This window comes from Pongo abelii, chromosome 19, assembly GCF_028885655.2.
Source record: "Pongo abelii isolate AG06213 chromosome 19, NHGRI_mPonAbe1-v2.0_pri, whole genome shotgun sequence".
NCBI classification, from domain to species: domain Eukaryota; kingdom Metazoa; phylum Chordata; class Mammalia; order Primates; family Hominidae; genus Pongo; species Pongo abelii.
In genome coordinates, this window is record NC_072004.2 from 27,150,403 (window position 1) to 27,175,585 (window position 25,183).

General features: G+C 44.4%; 1 long non-coding RNA gene across 1 annotated transcript in view; it reads right to left on the bottom strand.

The window, feature by feature from the left end:
- Positions 1-3,987: 3,987 nt before the first annotated feature.
- Positions 3,988-25,183, bottom strand: part of LOC129051304 (uncharacterized) — a 29,918-nt gene continuing 8,722 nt past the window's right edge. Inside the window, exons 3-4 of the long non-coding RNA XR_010138144.1 lie at positions 17,427-17,545; positions 3,988-6,555 (exon numbers count right to left, since the gene is read on the bottom strand). This is a non-coding gene — a long non-coding RNA (uncharacterized LOC129051304). The remainder of the gene's footprint in view (positions 6,556-17,426; positions 17,546-25,183) is intronic.

Sequence of the window (25,183 nt, forward strand, 5' to 3'; positions counted from 1 at the left end):
CAGCTACTTGGGAGGTTGAGGCAAGAGAATCACTTGAACCTGGGAGGCAGAGGTTTCAGGGAGGTGGAGGTTGAGGTGAGCCAAGATCGTGGCATTGCACTACAGCCTGGGCAACAAGAGTAAAACTCTCTCTAAAAAAACAAACAAACAAACAAAACAAAACAAAGAAAAATACACACAACTTATTTCCTGGTTTGTGATAATCTGTGAAATATATTTTGAAATGAATTGGAATTCAATACAGTACTATTCACACTCCAAATACTCCTAGTATTTCCTTTCCCAGATGATGACCTTGCACTCTTCCTAGGGCTTGGCTTCTCCCTACAGGTCCCCAGTACAAGTATTTGTGATTCTGAGTCAATTCATTGTCTACATGTGTGACAATGCAATGCTCTTGTTGTAGAGTACCAAGACGAGTCAGGTCCAAACTGCACATTTGTAGAGAACATAGTATATGTGCAATTGAACTTGTATGTGGTTGTGATACTGAAAACAATACGAACATAGGCCAGGAGCAATGGCTGATGCCTGTAATCTTAGCACTTTGGGAAGCTGAGGCATGGAGATCACCTGAGGTCAGGAGTTTGAGACCAGCCTGGCCAACCTGCTGAAACCCCATCTCTACTAAAAGTACAAAAAATTAGCTAGGCATGGTGGCAGGCACCTGTAATTCTACCTACTTGGGAGGCTGAGGCAGGAGAATCGCTTGAACCCGGGAGGTGGAGGTTGCAGTGAGCCAAGATCACACCACTGCATTCCAGCCTGGGTGACAAGAGTGAAACTGCGTCAAGAAAAAAAAAAAAAAAAACCACTGGCTTTGGGTATTTCTTTAGGTTTGCTCCTGTGTTCTATTTATAGCATGCCTTTATCAGGGGGTTGGGGTGTGGGACTAAATCCCAACTTTCTGGCACCATAAAGTGTTTTGATTCATCTGGTATTTTCCCTGACCCAGATGTGGAATAAACCATTTATTAAAAATCCTTGGTTTCTTTTATTGAAAAGTATTATTTACAAAGCACCAAAATCTTGGGCTGGGTGAGGTGGCTCAGGTCTGTAATCTCATCACTTTTGGAGGCTGGGGCAGGAGGATCCCTTGAGGCCAAGGGTTTGAGACAAGATTGGGCAACACAGTGAGACCCCCGTCTCTATTTTTAAAAACAAAACAAAAACAAAATCACCAAGATCGGGGTGACACGTGTGCTCATTGCTATGGGTGTGTCATTGCTTCTAGGCCCTCTTAGTGAGCAGAACTAGGAAATATATTGTACGTATACTAACACACATGCCACATGCCTAATTTGTATATTTATTTAGCCTTACTGGAAGCATTCTTTTTTTTTTTTTTTTGTTTTTGAGACAGGGTCTCACTCTGTCACCTAGGCTGGAGAGCAGTGGCATAATCTCGGCTCAATGCAACCTCCACCTCCCAGGTTCAAGTGATTCTCCTGCCTCAACCTCCTGAGTAGTTGGGACTACAGGTGCATGCCACCATGCCTGGCTAATTTTTGAATTTTTAGTTGAGACAGGGTTTCACCATGTTGGCCAGGCTGGTCTGGAACTCCTGACTTCAGCGGATCTGCCCCCCTTGGACTCTCAAAGTGCTGGAATTACAGGCATGGGCCTCTGTGCCTGACCAAGCATTCTTAATGGGAGTGATATTGCCCCTAAGAGGGTGAACATTGGTTATTGAAGGTAAAATGAATTATAGTTGTTGCAATGGTTTGTGGCCTTCCACAGTTTTTTTTTTCAGAGATGGAGGCTCACTCTGTCACCCAGGCTGGAGTGCGGTGTTGCAATCTCTGCTCACTGCAACCTCTGCCTCCTGGGTTCAAGCGATTCTCCTGCCTCAGTCTCCCAAGTAGCTGGAATTACTGGCATACACCACCACGCTCAGCTAATTTTTGTGTTTTTTGTAGAGATGGAGTTTCACCATGTTGGCCAGGCTGGTCTAGAACTACTGATCTCAAGTGATCTGCATGCCTCAGCCTCCCAAAGTGCTGGGATTACAGGTATGAGCCACCGTGCCTGGCCTATTGCACAAAATTTTACTCCTTGGTATTTAATTTCTCTCAAATATTAATAATTAATATTTTATGGAAGCATTAATCATTTTATGGAAGATAAAAAATCCATGCAAGATCAGGCCATGCACAGTGGTTCACACCTGTAATCCCAGCACTTTGGGAGGCCAAGGAAGGTGGATCACTGAAACTCAGGAGTTCAAGACCAGCCTGGCCAACATAGTAAAACCCTGTGTCAACTAAAAATACAAAACAAATTACCCGGAAGTGGGGGCACCTGCCTGTAATCCCAGATACATGGGAGGCTGAAGCAGGAAAATCGCTGGAACCCAGGAGGCAGAGGTTGCAGTGAGTGGATCGTGCCACTGCCCTTCATCCTGGGTGACAGAGTGAGCCTCCACCTCAAAAAATAATCATTGCAAGATCAGTGCTACAAAATGATGGCAAATTGATGGCTATACCTGGAAGACTTTTTCTTAATTGAATGCTCTATCCCAAAGTTATATGAGAGGTGGTCTGTGTGTGTCTGTTGGCTGCCTTGTGGATAGTATTTATGATTGATCCTCAGTGCTTTGGGAATTATGTAAAATAGTTTATATTTTATATTGAAAGCATATATTATGAAATATATACTTTATTTCATATTATGAAATAATTTGAAATATTATTTTATTATGAAAGTAATTCAACCTAGCATTAATTGTTTTAAGTGTTGAAAATGAAAAGAGTTGACTACATCTGAATGAGTGAATATCTGGCCAGCTGGTTTTGTTTTTTGTTTGTTTGTTTGTTTTTGTTTTTAGAGATGGAGTCTCACTCTGTTGCCCAGGCTGGAATGCAGTGGCATGATCTTGGCTCACTGTAACCTCCACCTCCTGGGTTCTAGCAAGTCTCCTGTCTCAGCTTCCTGTGTAGCAGGGACTATAGGTACATGCCACCACAACCAGCTAATTTTTTGTATTTTAATAAAGACGGGGTTTCACCCTGTTGCCCAGGCTGGTCTTGAAATCCTGAGTTCAGGCAATCCACCCACCTCAGCCTCCCAAAGGGCTAGGATTACAGGCATGAGCCATGGTGCCTAGCCTAGCTTATGGTTGTATTGAAAACCCCATTTAACTCAAAACAGCTTGTTTCTTATGAATAATAGCTTTTATTTGTTTGTTTTTTGTTTGTTTTTACAAACAGGGCTATGAAATCATCAAGATTTGTGGATCATCAAAAAAAGAAACATCCTGATAAAGTCGAGAAACAGAATATTTAAAAAGTTTAAAATAGAATTTTGAACTGTAACACTGTTACTTCTTATTTAAGAAGGACAAGCCGCGGGGTGTGGTGGCTCCCACCTGTAATCCCAACACTTTCGGAGGCCAAAGTGGGTGTATCACATGAGTCCAGGTGTTGGAGACCAGCCTGGGTAATATGGTGAAATCCTGTCTCTACTAAAAACACAAAAACTAGCCGGGCATGGTGTGTGCACCTGTAATTCCAGGTAATCGGGAGGCTGAGGCAGGAGACTCGCTTCAACCTGAGAGGCGGAGGATGCAGTGAGCCGAGATGGCAGCACCATGCTCCAGCCTGGACTATACAGCAACACTCGATCTCAAAAAAAAAAAAAAAAAAAGGATAAGCAAACAAATTATGATGAAATAATTGCCTTATAAAATTGCAGAAATAGGCCAGGCGCGGTGACTCACACCTGTAATCCCAGCAATTTGGGAGGCCGAGGCAGGCGCATCACCTGAGTTTGGGAGTTTGAGACCAGTCTGGCCAACATGGTGAAACCCTGTCTCTACTAAAAATACAAAGTTAGCCGGGCGTGGTGGCACACGCCTGTAATCCCAGCTACTCGGGAGGCTGAGGCAGGAGAATCACTTGAGCCTCGGAGACGGAGCTTGCAGTGAGCTGAGATCATGCCACTGCACTCCAGCCTGGCTAACAGAGCGAGACTCTGTCTCAAAAAAAAAAAAGAAAAGATTACAGAAATCATTGTAAAACTCCATAGTGCTTTATACTTGCTGAAACTGTCATAAGACTCACATTAGAGACGGTAACTTCAATAGTGATGTAACACATTGCCACTATTTCACAATCACTCCTATTGAGCAATAATTCAATTCAAAGATGCATTAATGAGATGTCAGGTAATACCAAAGAGTAGCTGATTAATCAAGTAAGTTTCCTATTCAGATCAATGAAATCAGTTACTGAGAGTAAGGCCTGACAATAGGATTATGTTTGTTATTTCAATAATGACTGCAAACTAGAAGAAGAGATATTGTTTGTAAAATCTTTAGACGCTGACCCTACCAGAACATCTATTCTTGCTGCTATAAAAACTTGGTTTGGGGCTGAGTGCAGTGGCTCACGCCTGTAATCTCAGCACTATCATTTTCTCATATGAATTGGAAAATGCCGACCTCTGCATCCTAAATCTAAACTAATTTCCCACTCATTTGCTAAGCTTCAGTCACACCAGGCTGCTTTCTGTTTCCGGAACGCTCCAAGTGCTCTCTGATTTTTCAGGGTCTTCAGTGTAACTGTGCCTCTGCTTGGAATACCCTTCCACACTGCTGGCTCCTCACCACCAAAGCTCGAGGGTTCTCTCTCAGACACCCGTCCTATCAATGCTACGGGAAGTATCCCTCAAGTTACTGCTTATACCACCTATTGATTTATTTCATAGTATTTATCACAATATAAAATTACTTCATTTTCCCCTTTTAATTTAAAATCTTTTTTTTTTCTCCAGACTAGAATGTAAACTTCACGTGGGCAGCAGACACGTCTGCTTACTTTTTTTTTTGAGTCTCGCTCTGTCACCCAGGCTGGAGTGCAACGGCGCGATCTTGGCTCACTGCAACCTCCACCTCCCAGGTTCAAGCGATTCTCCTGCCCCAGCCTTCCAAGAAGCTGAGATTACAGGCGCCCAGCACCAGGCCCGGCTAATTTTTGTATTTTTTGTAAGGGAGCAGTCGGGCTCTGGACATTTCCCGGAGGATCCCGCAGGCCAACACCAAGTCTCGCGAGATTTCGGCTTCCTCTTAGCCAGGTGGCAGAATCTTTCGCTGGGCGCAATTAGCTGCTGCCGCGCCTTGGAGTCCGGAGTCACTTGGCCAGGCTGGCCCCGAGCGGAACTAGAGAAAGCTGAGGATGAGGAATCCCGCTCCGGTCCTTTTGTGTGTGGAGGGCTGAGGAGAGGAGTTTGCGTGTGTGATTGCGATGGTTGTCGTGGGTCTTCGTGGTCTGTGACTGTGGCTGTGTGGTGCTGACTCTGGGTGATCAGGTGGGCGCTTGTGACTGTGCGCGCTCGTAGTGGATGTGTGTGTCCTGGACGAGCCGCGTTGTGTATGCGGATTGGGACAACCGGTGACTGTATGGTTGGGGCTGCGTGTCCCAGGGTGGGTGTGTAACTTTGCGTGTGTGCAGTACTGTGTGTGCGTGAGTTGCAGGTCTGTGCAGGTGCAACTTGTGTGGCCCCGTGGTCTGTGTGAGAGAGGAGAGTGTGATTGGCTGTGAGGCAGAGGGTAAGTGGATGTGGGGAGGCATGTGTGCGATTGGAACTTTGTGTGTCCCCTTGAGAGAAAAAACCCTTTAGGGAGTTAGGGTGGGTCCTTGGTAAAACTCCTTTAAACAGAGAAACAGCCTGAAAAATCAGGCTGCAGGCACAGAGAAGGAAAACTAGCAAAGGGGGTTGTCCTAAAGACATTCTTCAGCTGCATTGATAAGGGACCGAGGCCCACCATAGAAATGCCTTTGTCCTTTGTGTGACCAGCGGGCTTCCAGGAAATAGTAGCTTTTTTGTGGGCATGTATACGGTGAGCTCTGTTAGATTTTGAAGGGAAGGTGAAGGTTAAAGAAAGAGAGAGTTGGCGGCTCTATGGAGGGAACCAACTAAATGCCAGAGCCCACTGCCGCTTACAGCCTGGAGTAATTATAGGCCTGGGCAGGAGGGGTCTGGGCAGTATGGCTTGTTGCCTGGGAGAATGTTGATAAGGATGTTTCTTGGGCCTTTTCCCAGCAGGATGTGATAAGGAAGTCAGGCGGTTGGGGAGGATGTTTCTCGCAACCCAAACCCCAGTGGAATGTTTCCCTCTGACCAGGGTCTGTGAAATGGTGGGGGCTTACAAAACGGTGCAGCTTGGATTAACAGGTTCCGGCGGCCACTTTCCTTTTCTGGACATGCTTTGGACTGTGAGCTGAACCTCAATGAATCATCACTTCAGCCCCTGATTGGTCCTGGGCCCAACTTTCACTTAAGCCACTGATTGGTCCTGGGCCAAGCTTTCACTTCAGCCGCTGATTGGTCCCAGGCTAAGGTCCCGGGCCCAACGAAGTAGTGCTTTCTCCAAGACAGCCCACAGACCAATGAACACATTCTTCCCCTTCCCAGTTCACAAAACCCCCAGATTCAGCCTCTTAGTTGGCAACCCTCTTTCGGGTCCCCTCTCCGCTGGGGAGAGCTTTCTTCTTTTGCTTCTCAAACTTCTGTTCCAACCTCATCCTTTGTGTCCTCCTTCCTTAATATTCTTGGCTGTGAGAGAAAGAAGGCAAAGACAAGAGTCTTTATCCTAACAACTCAATTGCTGGAGAGAAGATTCGTGCATATTCTATGTGGCATCACACGCCATAGCCCTGGGATTGAAATCCATGCAGTTTATGGGATGGTGCTAATCTCAGTCCAAATAGGTAATAAGATCTTTCACTTTGCTGTATTTTAGGCGTAGGAATGAGATTGGGAGTTTGATCAATAGTTTGTACCCACAGGACCAGGGATTTGCCCAGTCATCTGTGAGTAAATGCTTGGGCCAGTTTCCATGTCTGTATTGAATTAAATACTCATACGGTTCTGTGATTTTGTCAAATACAGATTTGGTCTTTGTCCCAATTTCCTGGCATACAACTCCTAAAATCCTTGGAATGTCCTAAGGTCTTGCTTTTTTTGTTGTTTTTTGTTTTTTGTTTTTTTTGAAAACGGAGTCTTGCTCTGTCACCCAGGCTGGAGTGCAGTGGTGCAATCTCCACTCACTGCAACCTCTGCCTCCTGGGTTCAAGCAATTCTTCTGCCTCAGCCTCCCGAGTAGACTACAGGCATGTGCCACCACACCCGGCGAATTTTTGTCTTTGTTTTATTTTTTAGTAGAGACGGGGTTTCAACATATTGGCCAGTCTGATGTCAAACTCCTGACCTCAAGTGATCTGCCTGCCTCAGGCTCCCAGTGTTGGGATTACAGGCATGAGCCACTGCACCCAGGCTTTGGCTTTTTATATGTTAGTGATTGAGCAATAGCTTCAGGATGTGGGCTGGTCATCAGAAAGACCAAGGCAGGATTAGAGGGTTAGGACTTTCAGCCCCTACCCTCCCACCCCTGGGGAGTGGAGGGGACTGAGGATTGAGTTGATGGCAAGTGGTCAATGGTTTAATCAATCATGCCTACGTAATGAAGCCTCCTTACAAACCCAAAAGGAGTGGATTCGGAGAGCTTCCAGAGAGCTGAACACGAGGTTCCTGGAGGGTCGTGCCCAGGGAGGGGATGGAAGCTCTGTGCCCCTTCTCCTATACCTCGTGCTAGGCATCTCTTCATCTATATCCTTTGGAATGTCCTTATAATCAAACAGTAAATGTGTTTCCTTGAGGTTTGTGAGGCATTTTATTCTAGCAAATTAATCAAACCCAAAGAGGGGGTCATAGGAACTCCAAATTAAACCCATCAGTCATAATTTCCAGAGGCTGGGACTTGTGACTGGTGTCTGAAAGGGGGGCAGTTTTGGGGGCTGAGCCCTCAATCTGTGGGGTGACACTATCTCATGGTAGATAGTGTCAGAATCGAATTGGTAGACACCCAGCTGGTGTCTGCTGCAGAACTGATTCCTTGCTTGCTGATAGGGAGAAATCTCATATTTTGAGGCCACAGAAGTCTTCTGGGTTGATTGTTGTGGTTTTGGTGTGAAGCAGAGGAAGAACACAGGTTGAGTTTTTTCCAAACGGGTACACGTTGGGGGTCTTCAAACTCAAGTCCATCAACTCCATCGCTGAATTTTTATTCATGTATTTATTTTTATTTTTGAGGTAGGGTCTCACTCTGTCTCCCAGGCTGGAGTGCAGTGGCACGATCTCAGCTCATTGCAGCCTTGATCTCCTATGCTCAAATGATCCTTCTACCTCAGCCTGCCAAATAAGCTGAAACCAGAGGCACACACTAGCACTGTGGCGTAATTAAAAATAATTTTCAGTAGGGAAGAAGACTTACTATGTTGTCTGGGCTGGTCTTGAACTCCTGAGTTCAAGTGATCCTCCCCCTCTGCCTCCAAAGTGCTATGATTACATGCATGAGGTGACTCACCTATCACTGATTTTCTTTTTCTTTCTTTCTTTTTCTTCTTTCTTTCTTTCTTTCTTTCTTTATTTTTTATTTATTTTATTTTATTTTTTTGACAAAGTCTCACTCTGCCTTGCCCAGGCTGAACGGCAGTGGTGCAATCTCGGCTCACTGCAGCCTCCGCCTCCCAGGTTCAAGTAATTATCCTGTCTCAGCCTCCTGAATAGTTGGGATTACAGGTACCTGCCACCACACCCAACCAATTTTTGTATTTTTAGTAGAGACAGGGTTTCACCATATTGGCCAGGCTGGTCACGAACTCCTGATCTCAGGTGATCCACTTGCCTCAGCCTCCAAAAGTGCAGTGGCAGGATCATGGAATACTGCAGCTTTGACTTCCAGGGCTGAAGGGATCCTCCCTCCTCAGCCTCCCAAGTAGCTGGATTGTAGGCGTATGGCACCATGCCGGGCTAATATTTGTAATGTTTGCACAGACGGGGTTTTGCCATGTTGCGCAGTCTGGTCTTGAACCCCTGAGCTCCAGCAATCTTCCCACCTGAGCCTCCCAAAGTGCTGGGATTACAGGGAAGAGCCACTGCACCCAGCCTATCACTGCATTTTTAAAGGGAAGGAGGACTATAGTGAGATTCACTAAGGCTTACAGAAAATGTAGAACCCTAGATAGATTTAAAGACAGAGATTTTAATATCCTTGAGATGATAATATCCAAATTTAGCTTTCATAGATAGGGAAATTTGAAGTACATCAGACTATAAGGTGGCATTTTGTGCAACTAATTAAAACTATGTTTGAAAGGGAGCAATTGCATTTTCATTACTAATATTAAGCAACAATGAAAAAAGTAGAAATAACCAAGAAATTGTTATATTTAAATCCTCCCTCCTTTTTTGGAAAGACAAGTATTGATATTTTTAGATTCTAATCAAAACTTCTCTTTTAAAAAAAAATTGATGATTCTATGGAGATGGGGAAGGAATAACCTATGTTTATTGAACACCTAATATTCCACTTACCCGAATGTCATTTATTCTATATTCTAGTTTTTTTGTTGAGACAGGGTCTTTCTCTGTTACACAGCCTAGAGTGCAGTGGGGTGGTCACAGCTCCCCGATGTATACCACCATGCCTGGCTTATTATTTTATTTTATTTTTGCAGAGACAGTGTTTCCCTATATTTCCCAGGCTTGACATGAACTTTTGGGCTCAAGCGATCCTCCTGCCTTGGCATCCCAAAGTGCTGGGATTATAGGCATAAGCCACTGTGCACAGCCAATATTATAGTCTTGATAGTAGAAGTGTCTCAGTGTACTGGAAAACTTTGTCTAAATTTTGAAAAAATATTTAAAAACACGTTGGTTTTATTTAGCCAATAGTGATTTCTTTGTTCCATCATTATTTATTGGCTTTATGAGCCTGTTGACTTTCAATTTCCTTACATCTCTTTCACTCCATTTCTTTTACTTTGTCCCCCAAATAGAAATTCTTTTTTTTTTTTTAGATGGGTTCTCGCTCTTGGCTCTTGTGACCCAGGCTGGAGTGCAGTGGTGCAGTCTCAGCTCACTGTAATCTTCACCTTCCAGGTTCAGGTGATTCTCCTGCCTCAGCCTCCTAAGTAGCCTAGATTACAGGCATGTGCCACTACACCCCACTAATTTTTTGTATCCTTTTCTTTTTTGAGATGGAGTTTCACTCTTGTTGCCCAGGCTGCAGTGCAATGGCACAAACTCTGCTCACTACAACTTCCGCCTCCCAGGTTCAAGCGATTCTCCTGCCTCAGCCTCCCAAGTAGCTGGGGTTAGAGGGTGAGCCACCACATCTGACTAATTTTTGTATTTTTAGTAGAGACAGGGTTTTGCCATGTTGGCCAGGCTGGTCTGCAACTCCTGATCTCAAGTCATCCGCCTGCCTCGGCCTCCCAAAGTGCTGGGATTACAGGCATGAGCCACTGTGCCTGGCTTTTTTGTATTTTTATATTTATTTATATTTTGGTAGAGAGTCTCGCTCTGTTGCCCAGGCTGGAGTGCAGTGGCACAGTCTTGGCTCACTGCCACCTCCGCCTCCCAGGGTGAAACAATTCTCCTGCCTCTGACTCTCGAGTAGCTGGTATTACAGGCACCTGCCACAATGCCTGGCTACCTTTTGTATTTTAATTAGAGACAGGGTTTCACCATGTTGGCCAGGCTGGTCTTGAACTCCTGACCTCAGATGATCTGCCCACCTTAGCCTCCCAAAGTGGCCTTGCTTGAGGCCATGAGTTTGAGACCAGCCTGGCTAACATGGTGAAACCTGCTCTCTACCAAAAATACCAAAAAAAATTAGCGGGGTATGGTGGTGTGTGCCTGTATTCCAAGCTACTTTGATGGCTGAGTCACAAAAATCACTTGAACCCAGGAGGCAGAGGTTGCAGTGAGCTGTGATCACCTCACTGCACTGTAGCCTGGGTAACAGATTGAGACTTGTCTCAAAAAAAAAAAAATCTTGGCAGGATGTGATGGCTCACACCTGTAATCCCAGCAATTTGGGAGGCCAAGGTGGGTGGATCACCTGAGGTCAGGAGTTTGAGACCAGCCTGACTAATATGGAGAAACCCCATCTCTCCTACAAATACAAAATTAGCTGAGCGTGGTGGTGCGTGCCTGTAATCCCAGCTACTCGGGAGGGTGAGGCAGGAGAATCGCTTGAACCCAGGAGGCAGAGGTTGCAGTGAGCAAAGATCACACCACTGCACTTCAGCCTGGGCAACAAGGGAGAAACTCCGTCTCAAAAAAAGAAAAAACTTCTTTACTTTGGATAAATACTTAGAAATGGAATTTCCAGGTCAGCCTTTAGATATTATTAATGGATTTAATATGAAAAACCTTTACTTGAGGATGTATAAAGCTTTAAAAGACAGGGTCCCTATTCTTAAGTTATAAATAAAGGAGCATTTGTAAGGTAATATTCAGAAAACATCAGATAATATCCTATAAAGTCCTCCTGTTCATGCTGATGACATTGGATGGCCAGTTAAGGATGACACTCCATTCTGTCCCCTGCAACCATGGTCCTGACATGTCTAAATGATACTGGCCCTATGAGAACACTGCGGATGTGAAAGCATTTCCTCAAGTTATCTTTTTGGCCTGTTGGTTTTAATCTAATGATGGGATATTGAAAGTGAATCTAATGGAGTAACATGATTGTCCATCTGTTAGGGGGAATGAGAGACAGCTAGAGCAAGGGCAGAGCTCTTGTCTTAAGAGCTGAAGCAAGCAGCAGTGTTACTAGCAGAGCTACTGCACATCTGTACACATGGCTCCAATGGCTCTGACCTGTTTTTTTCCCAGTATGAACCTGATACATGAGGCAAGTTAGAAAATCAGAGTTGGCCAGGCATGGTGGCTTATGCCTGCAATCCTAGTACTTTGGGAGCCAACGTGGGTGGATCACTTGAGGCCACGAGTTCGAGACCAGACTTGGCAACACAGTGAAACCCCATCTCTACTAAAAATACAAAAATTAGCTGGGTGTGGCAGCAGGCACCTGTAATCCCAGCTATGGGAGACTGAGGTTGCAGTGAGCCAAGATCAGGCCACTGCACTTCAGCCTGGTTGACACAGCAAGACTGTCTCAAGAAAAAAAAAAGGGAAAGGAAAGAAAATCACAGCTTGTTAGCCACTGGCAGCTAAACACATATGCACAAAAATTATTCAGTAAAAGCAAAACAGTTTTGGTGTATTTTGAGATTTTGTTTTATATCCAAAGGAAGACAATATCTTTTATCTATGAACTACTGTTTGGAAAATGCCTTCTATATAACAAATGTTATGGTTTTCTTCTAATTGGATCTTGAGGTCTCTCAGGAGAATGGCTATAAACTCTACCTCACTCTAATGGAGCTCTAGGGGAGGGGCCTGTGGGTCTTTAGAGTAGCCTTTCACCAGAAATTTCTTTTTCCTGGCCCACAGCCTAATGCTCAAGTGTCTGACCCATGACCAGGTGTCTCACAGGAAGCTTGTTTATACTGTCAGAGGCCCTTGTAACTTTTGTCTGACCTGTGTGCAGTTTATTCCTACCATGATACCCACACTTTTTTTTTTTTTTTTTTTTGAGATGCAGTCTCGATCTGTTACCAAGCTGGAGTGCAGTGGCACGACCTTGGCTCACTGCAACCTCCACCATCTGGGTTCAAGCAATTCTTCCTGCCTCAGCCTCCTGAGTAGCTGGGACTACAGGCACGCACCACCATGCCAAACTAATTTTTGTATTTTTAGTACAGTCAGAGTTTCACCATGTTGGCCAGGATGGTTTTGAACCCTTGACCTCATGATCTGCCCTACTCAGCCTCTCATAGTTCTGGGATTACAGGCGTGAGCCACCGCGCCTGACTTTTTTTTTTTTTTCTTTTGAGACAGGATCTTGCTCTGGTGCCTAGGCTGGAGTGCAGTGGCAGGATCACAGCTCACTGCAGCCTTGACCTCCTAGGCTCAAGCAATCCTCCCATCTCAGCCTCCCAAGTAGCTGGGACTAGAGGCATGTCCCACTACATCTGGCTAATTTGTATATGATATATATTTTTGTAGAGATAGGGATTTGCCATGTTGCCCAGGTTGATCTTGAACTCCTGAGCTCAAGCAGTTCACCTGCCTTGGCCTCCCAAAGTGCTGTGATTACACGTGTGGGTTACCACACCCAGCCAATGTACATTTAATTATCAAAGTACTATCTATACTATTTTATGGAAGTACTAATTATCAAAGTGCAATAGAGGTTTTGTTGTTGTTGTAATTGTTGTTTTTCTTTTGAGACAGAGTTTCACTCTTATTCCCAGGCTGGAGTGCAGTGGTGCGATCTCGGCTCACTGCAACCTCTACCTTCCAGGTTCAAGCGATTCTCTTGCCTCAGCCTCCCAAGTAGCTGGGATTACAGGCATGTGCCACCACACCCAGCTAATTTTGTATTTTTAGTAGAGACTAAAATGGTCTCTCCATGTTGGTCAGGCTGGTCTCGAACTCCTGACCTCAGGTGATCCATCCACCTTGCCCTCCCAAAGTGCTGGGTTTACAGGTGCAAGCCACTATGCCTGGCCAATAGAGGTTTTTAAACTTTTTGTAGATATTTTTGAAAGATCCTGTCTTCCTTTAAGAAAAGAGACAAGGCTGGGTGTGGTGGCTCATGCCTGTAATCCTAGCACTTTGGGAGGCCAAAGATGGATTGCTTGAGCTCAGGAGTTTGAGAGCAGCCTGGCCAAATGGCAAAACCTCGTTTCTACTAAAAATACAAAAAAAAATTAGCTGGGCATGGTGGCGCATGCCTATAGTCAAAGCTAATACAGAGGTTGAGGTGGGAGGATCACCTGAGCCTGGGAGGTTGAGGCTGCAGTGAGCTGTGATTGTGCCACTGTACTCCAGCCTGGGCAACAGAACGAGACCCTGTCTTAAAGTGAAAACAAAAACAAAAAAATGAAACGAGAAAAAAAAACAAGAAAGAAAATGGTAAGGGGGAAGTGCCTATTTATTAAGCTTTTGTTGTAAATAGTAACTTGCATATCAGATGTTTACTGTAATATTCTTGAAGCTTTGCCAGGCCTACAGCTTGCTGTGTGCTTTTCAACTCTATTTCATTTATTTGGGAAATAATATTATATATCAATGTACTTTATTCATTCTAAGCTCTAACCATGGAATACTGGGAATGTCCCATTCTATGAAGGAGGTTTGCTGGCCACAACAGGAATATTCATGAACACGGAGGTACTTTGTTGAAGTTACACTAATTTTTTTACTCTTCCCCACTCTCAGCCTAGCTGGTCCACTCACTATATTCTCTCCATCCTTCAGCACCTTTCCATCTCTTCCTTCATCTTAAAAACCTTTCCTTTAATTTCAACAGTGCTGCCTAGGTTTGTCATTTCAGGGGTTGGGCATGTTCCAGGATCTGTCTATAGACTTCTCTCAGGAGGAATGGGAGTGCCTGGACGCTGCTCAGAAGGACTTATACAGAGATGTAATGATGGAGAAGTATAGCAGCCTGGTCTCACTAGGTAAGGATGTCTATCCCCAAAGAACTCATGAATTTTGGGTGTAGCTTTCACTTCTCTGGGTGACTTTTCACCTGCTGCCTAGGGAATTGTTTTATGTTTTGTAGATTAATAGATGGGGAGCTCTTTGGGGTCACTCCATCTTCTCCATGCTTCAGAACTTTACACCTTTCTCTAGTCCTTCATGAGTACTAAGGGACTAACTGAATTCAGGTACAGCACGAGTATGTCTTACTTCTTTTCTTTCTTTCTTTTTTTTTTTTTTTTTTTTTTGAGATGAAGTCTCACTCTGTCAGCCAGGCTGGAGTGCAATGGCGCGATCTCAGTTCACTCCAACATTCATCTCGGGTTCAAGAGATTCTCATGTCTCAGCCTCCTGAGTAGCTGGGATTACAGGCAACCGCCACTAGGCCTGGCTAATTTTTGTGTTTTTAGTAGAGACGGGGTTTCACCATGTTGGTCAGGCTGGTCTTGAACTCCTGACCTCAAGCAATCCACCTGTTTTGGCCTCCCAAAGTGCTGGGATTACAGGAGTGAGCCACTGTGCCTGGCCATCTTACTTCTTTTCTTATAAACAGGTCTCTCTGTCCAAAGCCTGAAGTGATTTCCTTACTGGAGCAAGGGAAAGAGCCCTGGAGGGTTTCAAGGGATGTACTGGGAGGATGGTGCCCAGGTGAGTAAGGACTGAGAAGATGGGGAAGGCACTGCTGTTTAGAACCCAGCCCATCAGGGAGGCAGCACCGTAAAGGTATTGGTTGAGGAATCTCTTCCGCAAGGTACCATGTAAGAGTTGTGGCCTAAGACACATGGAGAAAATCAAGATACCCCCACCACACACACTTTTTAAAAAATTTTTTTAATTTGAGAGAGAGTCTTCCTCAGTCACTCAGCCTGGAGAACAGTGATGCTATCTCGGCTCACTGCAACCTCCGCCCCTGGGTTGAAGCAATTCTCCTGCCTCAGCCTCTAAAGGAACTGGCATTATAGGCACCCACCATGCCCAACTAATTTTTGTATTTTTAGTAGAGACGGGGTTTCACCATGTTGGCTAGGCTGGCCTCCAACTCCTGATCTCAGGTGATCCACCTGCCTTGGCCTCCGAAAGTGCTGGTATTACAGGTGTGAGCCACTGTGTCTGGCCAAGAACCCCCTTTTACCTCCACCTCTTCAGTCTGTGCTACCCTCTTGTCATAATTTCTTTCCATTTCAAAGAATAATGTTCCCTTTTCAGAAGCCATCCTGTTTCCTCTATCTCGGAGCTACTTCTTTCCCTTTAAAATTTAAACCCGTGTTGTTGCTTTAAAAACAAATCTTTTAAAATATATTTATTTTTCATACTGATCCTTGACTTTTTTTTGCCTTGTCTTTTCTTGGCTAGTTTTCCTTTAATGCAGCCATTTCATGCGTCAATGGATATTCATTCACTATTTTTTTTTTTTTTTTTTATACAGAGTCTCACTCTGTAGCCCGGGCTGGAGTGCAGTGGCGCGATCTTGTCTCACTGCAAGCCAATAAGAAGCTCTTGGGGATGACCTGCCTACAAGCGCAGCAAAACCTTTCCTGCGCATTTCTGCTCTGGAACGCCTACCCGCCCCACCAAACCAAAACTTTTCTATCACCCTTAGTGCCGTTTCCTGCACTTTCTTGCAGATTTGTACCAGGCACTGGAGACCCTCCCACCTGGTTCACGCCCACCGCCCGGTGAGCACCCAGACCAACCTTGAGCACCGCCAGTCTTGTTATCAACAAACAGGCTAGTAAATTATAAAAAATAAAATGAAGGAAATGTAGCTGGGCATGGTGGCATGCGCCTGTAATCCCAGCTACTCCGGAGGCTGATGCAGGAGAAGAGCTTGAACCCAGGAGGTGAAGGTTGCAGTGAGCCGAGATCGCGCCACTGCACTCCAGCCTGGATGGCAAGAGCGAAACTCCTTCTCGAAATAATAAATAAAATAAAGGAAATGGGGCTGGGTGTTGTGGCTCACGTCTGTAATTCCAGCAATTTTGGTGGCCGAGGTGGGCGGATCACTTGAGGTCAGAAGTTCGAGGCCAGTCTGGCCAACATGGTGAAACTCCGTCTGTACTAAAAATAAAGAATTAGCCAGGCATGGTGGCGGGCGCCTGTTATCCCAGCTATTTGTGAGGTGGAGGCACAAGAATCGCTTGAATCCCGGAGGCAGAGGTTGCAGTGAGCCGAGCTCGTGCCACTGCACTCCAGCCTGGGCTACAGAGCAAGACTTCATCTTAAAATAAAATAGGCCGGCCGAGGGTGCTCATGCCTGTAATCACAGCTCTTTGGACGCCGAGGCGGGTGGATTGCCTGAGCTCAGGAGTTCAAGACCATCCTGGCCTACATGGTGAAACCCCATCTCTACTAAAAATGCAAAAATTAGCCGGGCATGGTGGCGCATGCCTGTAATCCCAGCTACTTGAGAGGCTGAGGCAGGAGAACGGTTTCAACCCAGGAGGCAGAAGTTTCAGTGAGCCGAGACCACCACATTGCACTCCAGCTTGGACAAGAGGATTGAAACTCCGTCTCAAAAAGACACAAGTAAACAAATATAAAAGAAATAGACAAAGCAGACCTTAATGCATGAACTCAAACAAATGCTTTCACTGCCAGACTCCATCTTTGCAAAACTGAACCTAGGACAATGTGCACGTTTCTAACTAGCAATTCTGGAGGACAGATCAGGGAGGCAGCGTGAGCTTGCTTTTCTGCAATTTAATTGAATGGTCAGTAAAGTCAGTGTTCGCAGGCATTTTCGATGTTCTGTAGTGGGCTTCAGTTCCTATGGCAGTGTGGCAGGCCAGGTTTCCAATAGCAACCGGAACAGTTTCTACTAACCCTTTACTATAATTTTGATGAATGCATAAGTTAACGTTAAAGAAATGAAGAAACTGGTGCCTGAGTATCAGGGATGGAATGTGAAAACCAACCCATTGAGACCCCACCTGGGTTTTCTCCGACCCTAAATTCTGAATAGAATAATGATAGCATTCTTACACATTCACCTGGGCCTGTCTTAAGATTCAGAAACTTACCAAGACTCTAGAGAAATCTTTCCAGACGCTAGACCCGAGTTAAAAATTAGCTGCTGATTGAATGAAACACTCCTGCTTGTAGGTGCAATCCCACGTGGAGCTTAAGAAGTATATAAGCACTAGAAAAAAAAAAAACTTGTAACTTCGAGTTGATCTGGTGAGTTACTCGGTGCTTCTCCCTGTAAGTGGCTGCAGAAATAAACTTCCTTCTTTCCCAGTCTGTCTGTGTCTTGTTATTGAACCATTGCGATGGACCTGCCCAGCAAAGTCCTCTTTTGTGTGGTTATCTGGGACTCCTTTTGGAGGGAACATTTAAAATTTTCCATTTCAAAGCATTCTGTTGGCACTCTTCCACTGTTTTTCTCTGCCTACCCTGGGACCTGTGTTCTCCTGGACTTGAATCTCCAGCCACAGAGCCTAGAAGCCCATTCCTACACATTCTGTGACTGTTCCCCAAACACAGGGAGAATTTGTGGAAAATAAGCCTAAAAGTCTTGCCATTCTTTGCGATAAAACCCCACATTACAAACTGCTGAAAACAGGATTTTAGCCTGAATAGGTTTTTCCTCTATTTGAAACCAATCATTTCCCTTTAGAATTTTGGAGGGAAGTTTCCAAATCAATCAGTAAGCACCCCCCATCCCGGGTTTATCCTTATGTAATGTTCCCCCTCTGCACATGCAAGATTGAATAAACCTTGAAAATATTATGCTAAGTGAAGGAAGCCAGCCACAAAGGACCACATGTTATGTAATTCCATTTAAATAAAATGTCCAAAATAGACCAATACATAGAAACAGAAAGTAGATTAGTGGTGTCCCAGGGTTAGGGGAGTTGGGGGGAAATGGAGGGATATGGTGTTTACTTCAGGATAATGAAAATGATCTAAAATTTGTTGTGGTGATGTTTGCATAACAGTGCAAATATGCTGAAATCCATTGAATTTTACACTTTAAATCAGTGGCTTCTGTGGTATGTTATCAATATTTCTCAATAAAACTTCAAAGAAAATAGTGCCTATGTGTGTTTTTGTGTATTATTCCTCCAGAGTCCAGTCCATATTTTTTACATTTGATGAAGAAATTAAGATTTTGTTTCTTCTTCTTTTTTTTTTTTTTTTTTTTTTGAGACAGAATCTCCCTCTATTGCCCAGACTGGAGTGCATTGGCACAATCTTGGCTCAGTGCAACCTCCAGGCTAATTTTTGTATTTTCAGTAGAGACAGTGTTTCACCATGGTGGCTAGATGGTCTCAAACTTCTGAGCTAAAGTGAGTCCCCCACCTTGGTCTCCAAAATTGCTGGAATTAGAGGCATGAGCCACCGCACCCAGCCCAAGATTTAGTTTTTGTTGTTTTGATGCCCTAGGGCCATCTTATTCTACCTTAATTTCTGACGCATCATCTCAGTGGAAATTTTACATTAGGCCCCAAAGTATTTTCCTCTTTTTGAGATTTTGTCAGCTGAGTATAGTGGCTCACACCTGTAATCTCAACACTTTGGGAGGCCAAGGTGGGAGGATCAGTTGAGCCCAGGAGTTCAAGACCAGTCTCTGCAACATAGTGTGACACATATACCTACAAAAAAAATTTTAGTTAGGTGGGCATATTTGTTCATGCCTGTAGTCTCAGCTACTGTGTAAGCTGAGGAGGGAGGATCACTTGAGCCCAGGAGGTTGAGGCTACAGTGGCCATGATTATACCACTGCACTCCAGCCTGGGTGACAGAGTGATACCCTGTCTTAAAAAACATTAATTGGAATTTTTTTTTAGAAAACAAAGTATACGCTTAGTGACTTGATACAAATGAATGAATTTGATAATCTACAGAAACCAAAACAAATAAATAAATAAAAACCCAAAGCCATTCTTCTTATGTGAATCTCTGGTGTCTCTGAATTACAAGAATTGTGAATTACGATTAATAACAAATATGCATGACAAGGACTCAATAAGGGATAGGCATTAATAAACTGCAATGCACACTTACTAGAGTAAGGCCTTTAAAGATGTACAAGAAAAAGAAAGAAAAGGCATTGAAAAATTGCATTGCCTACCAAAACGCTAAAGTTTACCTAAGTCCATTAATCAGCACACACACACACACACACGCGCGCAATGGGTGTGCAAAATGGTCAACACAGTCTCCTATAAATGTATCCTTTTATTAATAGGCCTGTGGGGGCAAGAGATGAGGTTCTATAGATCCTGGAATCAGGGATGGGGAATCTGTGGGGTCCCTGGGGTGAGAGATGATGATCTCTAGTGATGGGTGGTCTTTGGGATAGTGATGAGGTCCATGGAATCAATTCTTGTGGGTATGTAGGGTCAGTGATGAGGGAATCTGGTGTCAGTGATGGGATGTGTGTGGAATCAATCTGTGAAAGCCACATTTGTGGTGTCATCTCTCATGCTGACACCCTGATCTGTGTGTCAGTGGTGGAAATTCTATGGGGTCAGAGTGTGACCGTCAGGTCCCTGACACTGTGTGTTCTGGGTCTGGCCAAGTGCACAGATTCCCTTGCCTGGTCCTGGCTGGAGAGGCCCTTCTCAAGGACTCCTCACATGAAAGGTGGGTTGGTGGTGGGTTTTGTTTTTGTTTTGTTTTGTGGTGGAGGTGGGGGTGGGCTGGCTTTTTCTTTAGGATGTAGTTTTGCCTCTTAGAGACCACAGACGCATGTAGCTTTTAGGAAGAATTTTTGTCTGGGTGGTCACTAGGTCCTTTGGGCCAAGCCATCTAATGGGAGTAAAGCTGACCATTTCCTCAGTGCAGTTCAGATCTAGATGGCCGTTTTAAGGTGTCCTCAAGGTGGCGTGCAAGTGGGTTGTGGCTTTGAGTGGCAGGTGTGTGGGAAGAAACAACTAAGAAGACCCAGGAGTGCTCCTTGGCTGGATCTGTCACAGCTGGAAGAACAGCCTCCCTAACCCATCAGATGCCAATGGGAGGTACCTCTGGACTGTGAGAGACTGGTGGAGGTGGGACCTCCAGACATAGAGATTCTGGGCACAGAAGCCTGTTACTGCCAGACGCTGAGTCATTGCCACGGGATTCAAGGGTGTTTCTGGTCAGATCAGAGCCTTTCTCAGATAATTATTTCGGTAACTGGGGAGCTCTTGTCCAGCGCACGCCCCCATGAAGGCCTAATGTGCCCTCTGCTGCAGAGTCTTCTTGGGTCTGAGAACCACTTGTTTCTTACATCCCTGTGCTAATCTCACCATCTGCTCCTACATACCCAAGGCATTTGCCACATGCTGGTCCTCTCTTTCCTGACAGGTGGGCCATCTGTCCAGCTTCTGTGAGGACAGTTCAAATTATGGAGGAGGGGGCAGGTGCAGGGCAGCAGTGCTGAGGGGAGTACCGGGCAGTTGGGGTAGCAGGGTCTCATTTTTCTTTGTAGCTCAGATTCCTAAGCCTGTGACTTTGAGTATCGGTGTCTTCCTTGCAATGTTTCAATCTGAGGTTCTTGGGGAGAGTGCAGAATTGGAGCCCGATGGAAACCTGGTGGGGAGAGGGGTGGGTGGAGGGAACATGGAGAATGTGTCAGGTGGTGTCTATTCCTGGCACCTTACTTTGCCTGCTGGAGTTTCCCAGTCTGTTCCAGATGCACTCTCTCGACCCTGAAGGGATCTGAGGGGGGATGTTGGTCGACAGTTTGTGCTCCCCTGGACTCGATTGGAATTGGTCCCACAAAGTGTTATTTATTTATTTATTTATTTATTTATTTATTTATTTGGAGGGAGTCTTGCTGTCACCCAGGCTGGAGTGCAGTGGGGCAATCTTATCTCACTGCAACCTCTGATTCCCAGGTTCAAGTGATTCTTCTGCTTCAGCCTCCCTAGTAGCTAGGACTACAGGTGTCCACCACCACATCTTGCTAAATTTTTTATTTTTAGTAGAGACAGGGTTTCACAATATTGGTCAGGCTGGTCTTGAACTCCTGACCGGTGATCGACCCACCTTGGCCTCTCTAAGTGCTGGGATTACAGGTGGGAGCCATCACACCCTGCCAATCCCACAAATTTAGGCATTATGGTACTTTGCTACTTTTGAATCACTTATTTTTTACTTGTGTTTTTCCCCCTCCTTTTATTGATTGATTGACACAGAGTCTCGCTGTGTCACCCAGGCTGAACTGCAGTGGCACAATCTCAGTTCATTGCAACCTCTGCCTCCCGGGTTCAAGCGATTCTCCCGCCTCAACCTTCCAAGTAGCTGGGATTACAGGTGCATGCCATCATGCCTGGCTAATTTTTGTATTTTCAGTAGAGACAGGGTTTCACCATGTTGGCTAAACTGGTCTCGAACTTCTGACCCCAAGTGATCCACCTGCCTTGGCTTCTCAAAGTGCTGACATAGGCATAAGCCTCCTTGCCCGGACTTCCCTCCTTTTCCTTCAGGTATTTTAAATGTTTTCTTTCCTCCATCTATTTAACTATATATGATTGCCTTGAGGATTTCAGCTTGAATTAAAATTACATATATTTACCTCTCTTTATTAATATTTAAACATATTAAAATAATGCATGTTCATAATGAAAATGAAACATTACAAATAAATACACAGGAAAAGCAGTATTCCCCCTCCAATTCCACTCTTGAAATAACCAGTTAACAAGATGATGAGCATCTTTCCATGATGTTCTCCAAGATTCATATAAGTATTGGCCAGCAAACAACAGAACGTATAGGCCAGGCATGGTGGCTCATGCCTGTAATCCCAACTCTTTGGGAGACTGAAACGGGTGGATCTTTTGAGGTTAGGAGTTCGAGACTAACCTGGCCAATATGGTGAAACCCCATCGCTATAAAAAGTACAAAAATTATTTGGGCATGGTGGCGAGCACCTTAATCCCAGCTACTTGGGAGTCAGAGGCACGAGAATCTCTTGAACCCGGGAGTAGAAGGTTGCAGTGAGCCAATATCACATTACTTCACTCCAACCTGGGTGACAGACTGAGATTCCATCTCAATAAATAAGTAAATCCATAAAATAAAGAGAAAAAAAGAAAGATGAAAGAAAGAAGAAAGAAAGAAAGAAAGAGGAAGGGAGGAAGAAAGAAAGAAAAAGAAGTCATGTGCTCAGGTTGCTAAGATCAATGGTAAGAACAAATCCTCTGACGGTGAAAATGTAACAAGGAAAAATAAATTTCTGTTAGTATTGTTTGTTGCAACCCAAGCTCTAAAAAGTACAACCATGTGTGTGATAAGTGCTTAGTTAAGATGAAAAAGGCATTAAATTTGTCCGTGGAAATCATAAACAGAAATGTGTTCTGATTGACAGCAATTGGGTCAATGCTACCCAAGGTTCAGGCATCCACTGCGGGTCTTAGAACACATCTCCTGCAGATAAGGGAGGGCTACTATATAACGTTTCTTTCTTTTTTCTTTAATTATAAAGGGTTCTCCTTTTTTAATATAACAATTGCCCACATATATCACTTTAGGTATAAAGATATTAGGATACCTTTATAGTAGATAAAAAGCTAACTCATTCTTTGTAAGAGTTAAAGTATCTTTCATTATATGAGCATTTTAAGATATTAAAGTACTTTTGCCACCAAAAATAGCGCTTCTGTAAATATTCTTCTACTTATATCTTTATTAATTTTTACTTCTGCTGAAACAAATTGCATGAGGAAACAACTGTATGTGTATAAAGTGTAATATAAGTATATATATTTAATATGTGTATATACAACTTAATATATACACATACATACAATAACATACAATTTTTTTGTTTTGTTTTTTGAGATGGAGTTTTGCTCTCTCATCCAGGCTGGAGTGCAGTGGTGTGATCGGCTCACTGCAACTTCCACTGTTTGGTTCAAGTGATTCTCCTGCCTCAGCCTCCTGAGTAGCTGGGAATACAGACATCTGCCACCACATCCAGCTAACTTTGTTTTTTTAGTGCAGATGGGTTTTCACCATGTTGGCCAGGCTGCTCTCAAACTCCTGACCTCAAGTGATAAGCCCACCTTGGCCTCCCAAAATGCTGGAATTACAGGCATGAGCCACCGTGCCCGGCCTAACATATACAATTTAATGTATATACAAATATAGGTTGGGTGCAGTGGCTCACTCCTGTAATCCTAGCTCTTTGGGGAGCTGAGGTAGGGGATTGTTTGAACCCAAGAGTTTGAAATCAGCCTGGGCATCATGGTGAAACCCTATCTGTACAAAAAACACAAAAATTAGCTGGGTGTACTTGCAGGTGCTTGTGGTCCCAGCTACTCAGGAGACTGAGGTGGGAGGATAGCTGGAGCCTGGGAGGTCGAGGCTGCAGTGAGTTGTGATCATGCCACAGCACCCCAGTGTGGGTGACAGAGTGAGACCCTGTCTCAGACAAAAACAAAAACAAACCAAATATAATGTTTATGTGCTACACACTTGATTTCTTTCCAAAGGGTTATATAACACTGTACTTTCACCAGCAATATATGCGAGTAATCATTTCCTACATACTATCACTTGTGTGCAGTCAAGGAAACTTAGTAGGCCTGAACTGCCCAAACCTGGCACACTCCAAAGAAAGATTTGGCTCTAATCTAGCTCCCGGGAAATAACCTCTAAGTCCTTGGAATCTTCTGCTTATCTGGGAGTTAACAACGTGATTTATTATGGGGACCTTGGACCATGCAGTGTCAGCTTGACCTTGGGAAGGGTGGAGACAGAGAAACTAAGGTCATCCAAGTGGGTGCTCTTGTCCATGTGACCAACTTCCAGTAAAATGCTCAACACCAAGGCTCAGGTAAGCTTCTTGTTGGGGAGTATTTTCTGTACTTTTTGCCACACATCGCTGGGTGAATTAAGCACTGTCCACACGATGTCACTGGGAGAGGACAACTGGAAGCTTGTGCTTTGTCTCTCCTGGACTCTGCCCTGTGCACCTTTTTTTGCTGCTGATTTTAATCTGTATCTTTTTGTTGTAATAAACTATGAGTATAACAGCTTCACTCGGTTTTGTGAGTCTTTCTAATTAATCACTAAACATTTGGGACCTCAGAACACAGTGTTGTTTCTTCTTTAATTGAATTTTCCATGTTATGTAAGAAACCTATGTGCATAATTGAAAAATCACAAACTAAGAAAGAGGTTTCCATGCAGTCTACTCCCCCACCCTGTTTCTCCAATGCTCCCCCGTCTACTTCCTGAATAATCAAATGCTTAAATTTTCTAAACTATTTCTAATCTCTATATCTGAGTGCTTATCTCTGTATTATATAATAGGTAGATCCTCCTTCTCAATATATCAACTTGATATATTACTTGATGTCTTCCTGTTCTGACAGCTGATGACTTGGCTGACACTCACCCCTTACCCCAGTGCCTGGACCGCTTTTTAAACATGGTGCTGTCACTATTTTCTTTTTCTTTTCTTTTCTTTTCTTTCTTTTTTTTTTTTATTTTGAGGCAGAATATTGCTCTGTCACCCAGGCTAGAGTGCAGTGGCATGATCTGGGCTGACTGCAACCTCCACCTCCCATAATCAAGTGATTCTCCTGCCTCAGCCTCTGGAGTAGCTGGGATTACAGGGGCACACCACCACGCCTGGCTAATTTTTGCATTTTTTGTAGAGACGGGGTTTCACACTCTCAGCCAGGCTGGTCTTGAACACCTGACCTCATGATCCACCCATCTCAGCCTCCCAAAGTGCTGGGACCACACCCGGCCACTCTCACTATTTTCAATGGCTCTCTTGGTCACCTGTCACTCGGGAGAGTAGCTGAGGCAGGAGAATCACTTGAACCCGGGAGGT